This window comes from Balaenoptera borealis (assembly GCF_965194805.1).
Source record: "Balaenoptera borealis genome assembly, chromosome: 3".
In the NCBI taxonomy this organism is placed as follows: Eukaryota; Metazoa; Chordata; class Mammalia; order Artiodactyla; family Balaenopteridae; genus Balaenoptera; species Balaenoptera borealis.
The window spans coordinates 111,601,199-111,612,242 of record NC_138866.1 but is presented as its reverse complement, the minus strand read 5'-3'; the positions used below and the strand labels follow the sequence as shown (position 1 = coordinate 111,612,242).

Here is an 11,044-nt window from a genome sequence, read left to right as displayed (position 1 = left end):
TGAAGGGGCCTTGCGCTCAGCCTGTGCTGATACTGGGAGCTTGCAAGGCTGGAACCAGTTCTCTTCGTGTCCCCGCTGAGTGGCCAGCCTGGCAGTGGGTGTTGGCCAAAGAAGGGAGGAACCACGCAAAGGCCACATCCCCACCTCCCACTGCCAGATCTCACTGCAAACTTGCATCATCACTTCCTGCCTGTGCTCTATTAGAAGCTGTCAGCAGCTGCCCAATGCTCCCAGAAGCAAGCCTAGACCCTTCCGTGGCATCAAGTTTCCCCTAATTTGTTCCTGACTGACCTGCCAGCCTTGCTTCTCCACCTACTACATGGGCCTGACTGCTGAGCAGATTCTCAGTGCTCTCGCCCTGGCTTCTCGCTCAAGCTCTTTGTTCAGCCTCTTTCACTCCAGCCTGTGGAAGCCCTCCAACCCACGAGGCGCAACACAAAGCCCATGTTTAGAAAAATTCTGCCCAGCACCCATCTCATTCATATTTTCTCTCTCTCTCCCACTCCCTCCTTCTCCTCTTCCTCTCTTCTTTCCTCCTCTCTCTCTCTCCCTCTCTCACACACACACAGCATGGATTAATCTCCCTCCTTTATCCACGTTCCCATGGGACTCTGCTTGTCCTTAGAGACAGCACTTATTGCAATCTGCTTTGGAACAGAATTCCTCACATTTATACTACCTCCCAGTTAGAAACTGTCTCCCTGGAATGCAAGAGCTACCCATCCTCATTCATCTGGATATTTATCATAGTACTGGCCCCAGGGTTTTACACATAGTAGGTTCTCAACAAATGTTTGGCCCTTGAAGACAGTGACTTGATGGACAGAGCCTTGGCTTTGGCAATGGACAGAACTGAGTTCGAGCGCCCCTCCACCTCTTACTAACTGTGTGATCTTGGATAAGCGGTGTACTCTCTCTGAACCGCTTAGGTCCAAAACCTGTAAAATGGGGGTTACCATAGTGCCCACCCCATAGAGTGGTAAAGAATGGTTGAGATAATATGTGTAGAACATGTAACTCTTGCCATTCATAAAGAAGGTTCCTATAAACATGGGTCACCAACTTTATCCTATACACATTTTTGAAGCTCTTACTTTTGCCTTGGACACCCTAGAGTGGATATCTGGGGAGACGCCTACTAGAATATTCCCATTGGAAGACAAAAATGACCTCCTTGCAACCTGGGCCTGGTTGCAAGGAGGTCAGAGGGGTTGGCAAGGACTGAAAGGATTCTGAGGAAAGAGTGGTGGGGAAGGGTGGCAAAAGGGGGCAGCCCCAGGCCCTGTAGGAGGTGGGCCACACCCTTCCCAACTAATAAAGTCAGACACTTCCCAGGAAATCAGCTCCTCCAACCTCATTTATGCTAAATTAGCATCTACTAGAGAACGTCCCCAAAGCCATCCCCACACTTTAATGGGAACCTGAGTAATCAGAAATAGGAAAAGCAGCCAGGAGCACAGAGACAGGGCATTTCCAAAGGAACTTGGCCAGTGTGTCTCTGGCACTGAGGGTGGGGGGGGACAGAGGCCTAGGTGGGCAGGCCTCTAGAGGACCAGGGAGCCCTGCCTGTCACAGAGACACTCACACTTGCCGAACAGCCTTCTGATTGTACCTTGGTTTCCAGGGGCAGCCATCCTGGAAACGGGTGAAGGGGACAGGATTTAGAGTGGGGTGGAGAAGGGTGGGATGGGAACAGCAATGTCCTCCACGTGGCACCTGTGGTTCTCGGTACACATTACTAAATGGGAGTTTTGATACGTTTCAGCCTCCTGAGACTTTGGGCAGGGCCATCAGCTCTTCTCAGGGCTGAGTTCCCTTGAATAAGCTGATCTACTACTTCCTTCTGTGCACCAGCAGCCTGTCCAAAACTGAGTTCCCTGTGATAGGACAGTGTTGTGTGTCTGTGGGTGAGGGTGATACTAGTCTGCACAGTTGTCGTGGTGGGAAGATTTGAATGCCAGGTGGCAGTCTTTCCCTTGGAGACAGGATCCTGGATTAGGATCTTGGCACTTGAATGACTTTTGGAGATCCTGTAGTCCAGTCATCCTATTACCGATGAGGAAACTGACACCTAGAGAGGCCAAACCAGTTCACAATGTATACACATATCAAATCACCACCATGGACACTTTAAATGTCTTATACATTTGTCAATTATACCTTAATAAAGCTGAATAAACTAAAATTAAAATTAATAAAAAAGAAGCCAAGACAGGAAGAGAACCAGGTCTCCTCATCCCCAGCCCAGGGTTTCTATCCTGTTTCTCTATGATAGCCCCATAAAGACATTTTGGTGTGGTGTGAAACAGGCATCACCACATGGTTGAAAATGATAAATCTGGATTTTTTTTTTTATAAATATGGATTTGACTAGAACATGTGAATCTTATGTGTTCTAATCTTAAATTAGAGCCCTTACTCCTTGCCTGCCTTCTTGTAGCTTCTTGTTCCCATGGGGAACTCATGTAAATGGCTTCTAGATTCACACTCTGATAGACTCTTGGGGTGGAGCTGGGGAAAGTCCAAGGCATGAGAGTTTGGGCTTACTCTTCTGAGTGCTGGGTGGTAGGCAGGCAGGCAGGCAGACATTCTCTCTTCCCTTCCCTAAAAGATCTCCATCCTCTTTAAGTCCAAAAGAGGCTGGTATGCAAGGAGACACCCCTGGGAGGTAGCACGTGGCCCCTCTCCTGGGGAAAGGAACAGACTGAGTGAAAAACAGATAGTAACTCACATGAGTTCAAAAAAAGCACAAGTAGATCAATGGAACAGGATAGAAAGCCCGGAGATAAACCCACACACCTATGGTCACCTAATCTATGACAAAGGAGGCAAGAATATACAATGGAGAAAAGGCAGTCTCTTCAATAAGTGGTGCTGGGAAAACTGGACAGCTACATGTAAAAGAATGAAATCAGAACACTCCCTAACACCATACACAAAAATAAACTCAAAATGGATTAAAGACCTAAATGTAAGGCTGGACGCTATAAAACTCTTAGAGGAAAACATAGGCAGAACATTCTTTGACATAAATCGCAGCAAGATCTTTTTTGACCCACCTCCTAGAGCAATGAAAATAAAAACAAAAATAAACAAATGGGACCTAATTAAACTTAAACGCTTTTGCACAGCAAAGGAAACCATAAACAAAACAAAAAGACAATCCTCAGAATCAGAGAAATTATTTGCAGATGAGCAACCGACAAGGAATTAATCTCCAAAATATACAAACAGCTCATGCAGCTCATTATCAAAAAACAAACAACCCAATCAAAAAATGAGCAGATGACCTAAATAGACATTTCTCCAAAGAAGACATACAGATGGCCAAGAAGCACATGAAAAGCTGCTCAACATCACTAATTATTAGAGAGTGCAAATCAAAACTACAATGAGGTATCACCTCACACTGATTAGAATGGCCATCATCAGAAAATCTACAAACAGTAAATGCTGGAGAGGGTGTGGAGAAAAGGGAACCCTCTTGGACTGTTGGTGGGAATGTAAATTGATACAGCCACTATGGAGAACAGTATGGAGGTTCCTTAAAAAAACTAAAAATAGAACTACCATATGACACAGCAATCCCACTCCTGGGCATATACCCTGAGAAAACCATAATTCAAAAAGAGTCATATACCACAATGTTTATTGCTGCCCTATTTGCAATAGCCAGGACATGGAAGCATCTGTCCATAAACAGATGAATGGATAAAGAAGATGTGGCACATATATACAATGGAATATTACTCAGCCATAAAAAGAAACAAAATTGAGTTATTTGTAGTGAGGTGGATGAACCTAGAGTCTGTCATACAGAGTGAAGTAAGTCAGAAGGAGAAAAACAAATACCGTATGCTAACACATATATATGGAATCTAAAAAAATAAAAAATAAAATGGTCATGAAGAACCTAGGGGCAGGACAGGAATAAAGAGGCAGACTTACTAGAGAATAGACTTGAGGACACGGGGAGGGGGAAGGGTAAGCTGGGACAAAGTGAGAGAGTGGCATGGACTTATATACACTACCAAATGTAAAATAGATAGCTAGTGGGAAGCAGCCGCATAGCACAGGGAGATCAGCTCGGTGCTTTGTGACCACCTAGAGGGTTGGGATAGGGAGGGTGGGAGGGAGGGAGACGCAAGAGGGAAGAGATATGGGGATATATGTATATGTATAGTTGATTCACTTTGTTATAAAGCAGAAACTAACACACCATTGTAAATCAATTATACTCCAATAACGATGATAAAAAAAAAGACGTGGTACATATATAAAATGGAATATTACTCAGCCATAAAAAGGAACAAAATTGGGTCATTTGTAGAGACATGATAGACCTAGAGACTGTCATACAGAGTGAAGTAAGTCAGAAAGAGAAAAACAAATATCATATAATATCACTTATATGGGGAATCTAGAAAAACGGTACAGATGAACCTAGAAAAATGGTACAGATGAACTTATTTGCAAAGCAGCAATAGAGACACAGATGTAGAGAACAAACTTACGGATACCAAGAGGGGAAGGGGGGTGGGATGAACTGGGAAATTGGGATTGACATAGATACACTACTATGTATGAAATAGGTAACTAATGAGAACCTACTGTATAGCACAGGGAATTCTACTCAATTCTCTGTGGTGATCTAAATGGGAAGGAAATCCAAAAAAAGAGGGGATATATGTATACGTATAACTGATTCACTTTGCTGTACAGCAGAAACTAACACAACATCGTAAAGCAACTATACTCAAATAAAAATTAATAATAAAAAAAAAGCACAAGTAAATTAAGCCTAAAGAAAGAGGGATGGCAAAAGGATTGATGAAACTCACAAGGGTAAATGCATTGACTCATTCAAGAAATCTTTAACTGATCACTCAATTTAACAGGTATTGTTCTATGCACTGGGCACATTAGACCAAGAAGGATACAGAGACCCAAGCAAGTGACCCAGAAGAGGAAAACTCAAAGTCAGGGACAAATTCTCAGTTAAATGGAAAGTGAGGTTAGAGGAGGATAGTGGGAGGAATGAGATCTTAAAAAGTTGGCCAGAGATTTCAAGAGGATAACCTCTGCACAGATAACATTTTTGAAAACCTGAAAGAAAGGAGGCAGAGAGAGATACAATTTGAGAGCTACTGTGGCACCCTAAGGACTAAACCAAAGTGTTTGCACTGCATGCTGGGATAATTCATTCACTCAGCAAGTACTCACTGAGCACTTCCTATTTTTCTGGCTATGCCAGGCTCTTTGCTGTTCCTTGCCCTCACCAGACACACTCCCCTACCCTGCCTTTAATACATCAGTGTCCTCTTCTTTTGAGGGCTTCCCCCCAATGAATAGCACCATTTAGCAGATACATAAACAAACTGAAGAAGCTGTGACAGGAGAAGGAACAATATCCTAGCAAGGACCCTGTCTAATTCATCTTTGCACCCCAGTGCTGGGCACATAGTAGGCATTTAGGAGATGTTTGATGAATGAATGGGAAGGAACTGAGGCATTGCGAGGCACTGAGGAAGCCAAATTTTTCTAATGAGAAATGTTAGCCTGGGGAATTCCCTGGCAGTCCAGTGGTTAGGACTCTGCACTTTCACTGCCAAGGGAAAGAAATGTTAGCCTGGTTACAACTCTGTAAAAAGTGCATTTAAAAAAAAAAAAAAAAAGTGCATTTAAAAAATCTTTTAAAAATCTACTGAAAAACACTAACAGTGGTTGAATGATGGAATTATGGGAGACTTTCTTTTCTCTATTTCCCCCATTTTGTATATTACAGCAACATTTTTTATAATGAAAAAATATATTTTAGCCCATCCCCCCGTTCCCTCCCCCCGACCCAAACTGTGAGACTTACAACTTATTACCTAATTGAAAAAAATTGTTTGTACCATATAAATTATGAAGACTGAGAAAACATGACCTGAATTTTATAATGCAACCAACTAAAATTTATCACCACATTATTCTGATGTGTTTGCTGATATGCATGATCATTTATAGCCAGGCATAAACAACAGCTCCCATAAAACAGTTTGATTAGTATTACTTGAAATAGCCAAATTGGGTCTTTTGTCTGAGCACTGGGGAAGGGGAGGCAGAAACTGGGCCGAGGGGGATTTGACTCTGTTGCCCTCACTAGGGACCCCACTTTTCCGGCAGAGTCTGTCAGGACCTGGGAGCTCTGGGGACCTCTGGCTGACAGATGTGCAGGCGTCCAAGTGCTGGCAGCAGAGCAGGGCAGTAACTGGGGCTGCTCAGGCTTCACGAAGGAGCTTTTCACCCCAACAGGAGCGGCGCTACCACCCCAAACTCTCCTTTCCTTTCCCTCCCAAGGTCAGCTTTCTAGATGTGAGAAAGTCCGTAAGGATACTGCCTAAAATGTCATCAATAAAAATTTATTTGGGCAGCGGAAGCATTGCCTCTAGAGGGCTAGAGGAGGGACATGCTCATTCACATGACAAATATTTATCGACAACCAATAGGCACCAAGAGTAAGCAAGGTCCTATACATACATGATATCATTTTCCCCTTCCTTCATCATTTCTTTCTTCATGCTATTATCCCCATTATACAGATAATGAAGCAGGCTCAGAAAAGTTAACTGGCCCTAGGTCACACATTTAAGTTAAGTGGTGGGAGTTGGGTGGACTGGGGAGTAGAGAGAGGGAAGGAGGAGGGATCCAAACTTAGCTCTATCAGACCTGGCAACCCACTCTCCCCGCACTTCACAAAGCAACATAGCAGAAGTTTCCAGACTTGGTGTTTAAAGTCTGTGTGACTATCAGCAGCCACTCTGGGTCTCAGCCTCCTTGTTTAAAAATAAAGGGCTTGAGAAGTATGTTTTCCAAGTGTCCTTCCAGCGCTGGTTCTTTGTCACAGCGTTCCCTCTCCTTGTCTTTGTGAAAGCTCTGCGGGATGAACACTCCCCTGTCACCAGCGCAGAGCAACGCCAGGAACTCCAGTCTCTCTGGGGATCGCCCCCTAGAGGACATCGGTGGTGTTGCAGGAGCCAAGGCTCCCACTGAGAGTCCAGGCAGCAAACAATCACAGGGTTGAAGCCAACTTTAATTACCGCTTTACCTTTTCTTAAATGGATTTAGAAAACATTCTCACAGCCCTTTCCATGCTCACCAGGGCAATGCTGCTGGAACATTTAATGATGGGGAACATTTGTAGCCTGAAGACCTACTGGTTCTATGAGTCATATTTTAAAATTAGATTATATTTTAACTTTCTACACCTCAGTTTCTTTTAGGACTGTGAGGCCATTAACTGATCCAATGCTGATTTTGCAGAGCTGCCGAAATGTGATTATAAAACAATACATTTGTCTCTACTTAGTTATTTTTATTACAATAGTCAAGTTTTGATTAGGTAATATATGCATGTGGTACAACATTCAAAAGTCACTACAGGGACTTCCCTGGTGGCGCAGTGGTTAAGAATCTGCCTGCCAGTGTAGTTCAAGCCCTGGTCCGGGAAGATCCCACATGCCGCGGAGCAACTAAGCCCATGCGCCACAACTACTGAGCCTGCGCTCTACAGCCCACGAGCCACAACTACTGAAGCCCACGCGCCTAGAGCCTGTGCTCCGCAACAAGACAAGCCACCGCAATGAGAAGCCCGCGCACTGCAATGAAGAGTAGCCCCCGCTTGCTGCAACTAGAGAAAGCCTGCCGGCAGCAATGAAGACCCAACTCAGCCAAAATATAAATAAATTAATTAATTAATTAAAAAAAAATAAAGTCACTACAGAGTTTTCAGCGATTATCATATGACCCAGAAATTCCACTCCTGGGTCTATACCCCCGCAAACTGAAAACAGGTGTTCAAATAAAAACTTATACACGAATGTTCATAGCACCACTATTCACAATAGCCAAAAAGTGGAAACAACCCAAATGTCATCAACTGACACTAGATAAACAAAATGTGGTATATTCATACAGTGGAACATTATTCAGCCATAAAAAGGAATGAAGTACTGATACATGATACTATTTGGATGGACCTTGAAACGTTATGCTAACTGAAAGAAGCCAGACACAAAAGGCCACATATTATATTATTCCATTTATATGAAATATCCAGAAGAGGCAAATCCATAGAGATTTTCTTATCTGCAGGTTAGTGGTTGCCAGGGTCTGGGGGAAAGGGCGGGTGGGAAGTGACTGCTAATGAGTATGGGGTCTCCTGTTGGGGTGATGAAAATGTTCTGTAACTAGATAGTGGCGATGGCTGCACAACATTGTGAATGTACTAAATGTTGCTGAATTGTACACTCTAAAATATTTAAAATGGTAAATTTTATGTTACATGTATTTGACCACAATACAAATAAATAAACAAAGGGTATTCTGTAAAAAGTAAGTTCCCCTTTCTCCAGGTCCCCTTCCTGCAGACAAAAACAACAATTAGCACTTTTCCTTCTCTACTCTTCCAGAGATTATTATTGTATGTATGTATGTATGTGTGTGTGCATATATAGTGTGTGCATATATAGTGTTTATTATATATGTGCTTGTATGTATTGTAAATATATATTCTTATTCTCCCTTTTTTGGGACACAAATTGTCACACCATTCTGCAACTTGCTTTTTCCACTTCATTTATTTTGGATGGTTCTGAGTCAGTACTTGTTGTTTTTAACGGCTTTTGATCTTTCCAAAATGATAAATGAAGAATATCATCTCATTATAGTTTTAATTTTTACTTATTTTCTTTTGAATGAGGTTGAGCATCTTTTCATGTGTTAAAACCCATTTGTATTTTCTTTTTAAAGTAATTAATTAATTAATTAATTAAACAAAAATACACGGGAACAAATCCACACTTTTATTTATTTACTTTTCAGTAAGTTTAAATCCTTGAAGGGTACAGCATCACATGGATTCCGTGTCCAATGCCCTTAGCAGGAAGGTTGCTTCGGAATTTGGCACAAACCATGTCACTGTTTCCATGAGCATGAGTTATCTTTCCCCAGATTACTCTGGTTTTGTTAGGTTTTCCACCAGGAGTTACTCTGTTGTTCTTTGCTTTGTACACATAAGCACATCTCTTGCCTAGATAGAATTCAGTTTCATCTCGAGCATATACACCTTCAATTTTCAGGAGAGCTGTGTGCTCCCTCTGGTTCCGTAGACCCCGCTTATAGCCAGCAAAAATGGCCTTGGACCACAGCCTTCCAGACATATTTGTTGTTTTAGAAGTCCTGTTCCCAGCAGGCCCCACTTATTTGCCCCCAAAGTTCAGCTGAGGGAGTGCCACACACCTCCCTAATTAATTAATTTATTTGGCTGCATCAGGTCTTAGTTGAGGCACACAGGATCTTTCGCTGAGGCGTGTGGGCTTCTCTCTAGGTGTGGCGCGTGGGCTCTAGAGCACATGGGCTCAGTAGTTGTGGCACGCAGGCTTAGTTTCCCCGCGGCATGTGGGATCTTAGTTCCCCGACCAGGGATCAAACTCGAGTCCCTTGCATTGGAAGGCAGATTCTTAACCACTGGACTACCAAGGAAGTCCCCCATTTGTATTTTCTTAACTATGACTTTTCGTATACTTTGCCCATTTTCATGTGAAGTTGTTGGTTTTTTTCCTTTTGATTTGTAGGTGCTCTTTATAAATTAACATTATTAACTCTCTATGGTATTAATTTTGAATCTATTACCCAATTGTCTTTTGGCCCTCCAACATCCGTGTAACCAGATGCATTAATTTTCCCTGTTTGAATTACCTAGCATATGGTTTCTGTTTTTCTGACTGGATCCTGACTGATACATTTGGGTGGGTTTTTTTTTTTTCTTATTCATTTGTGAGAACACTTTGTACATTAAGGAAATTAACCAATTATCTATCATACATGTTGAAATTATTTTTATTAGTTTATTTTGCCTTTTAAATATGTTTATTCTTTTATAGAAATTTAAAAATTTTATGTACTCAAATTTATCAGTATTTGCCTTCACAGTTTCTATATTTCATGGCATGCTTAGACAAGCCTTCCTCATTCTAAGATGATAAACATATTCACCTATATTTTCTTTCTATACTTTTATGGTTTCATGTTTTATATTGAGTTTTTTATTCATCTGGAACTTATTTTGGAGTAAGGAGTGAGGTAGCAGTATAATTTAAATGGCTTTCCCAAATGGAAGATGGTGTTTAGTCAATTGTCTCAGTACCATTTACTGAATAGCCCTTCCTTTCTCCTTTGATTTGAAATGCTAATTTTATCAAGAATTACATTCAAATATATACTTGGGTCTGTTTCTGGACTTTTTTATGGGTTTACCTATTTCTTAGTCAGTTACACTTTCCTTATTAGCCAGAAACCTTCATTTGACTTTACGGACTCATCCATAAACATACCTCTACACTTGAAGTAAGTAACTCTTGGAAGTCAAAACACAAGAAAGGGAGGGTGGAGTCTCTTCATGCCTGAGAAGCCAGAGATGTTGATTGAGGAGGAAATACTGAAAAATTGATCTCCTAAAGCAAGGCTTCCTAAATAATTTTTGATCCATAAAGTAAGTGCATTTAAATGCCAGATTTCAACCAAAAGTTATGGGGGGTTTTGTTTGTTTACTTTCTGAGAGATTTCCTAAATTTTATCTTCTAACTCTTTTACTGAGCTGTCATATTTTTAATCCCAAGGGTTCTTTATTGTTTTACAAATGCTCCTTTTTTTTTTTTTTTTTTTTTTAGCATCCTGTTCTCTTTTCATGGATACATTATTTTCTCTTCCTGAGGATTAACCATAGAATATATCTTTTTTTCCTCCTCTTTTCTGTATTTCTCTATTTTCTTTGAGTTCATTGTTTTGTGTGTATTAGCTGCTATCTTTTAGAGACTTTTCCTCAATTATTTGAATTTTGCTTTATTTAATATTATTTTAATATTAGCCTTATTTAAGAGTGAAGCATGAAAAAGCTAATTGGAAAATCTGTGTGTGTGTGTGTGTGTGAGTGAGAGAGAGAGAAGAGGATTATTGATTAAAAGGCTTCAGGCAGGATAACTAGGCAGAGACCCCACTGTTT

At 41.4% G+C, this 11,044-nt stretch overlaps 1 protein-coding gene and 1 pseudogene across 2 annotated transcripts in view; both read right to left on the bottom strand.

Annotated features, from left to right (window-relative positions):
- Positions 1–11,044, bottom strand: part of USP3 (ubiquitin specific peptidase 3) — a 223,119-nt gene that overhangs the window by 107,111 nt on the left and 104,964 nt on the right. The gene's annotated exons all lie outside the window — the stretch shown is intronic.
- LOC309624835 (large ribosomal subunit protein eL33 pseudogene) lies at positions 8,795–9,258 on the bottom strand (annotated as a pseudogene). Its single transcript has one exon. The product of its transcript is annotated as a large ribosomal subunit protein eL33 pseudogene (transcript).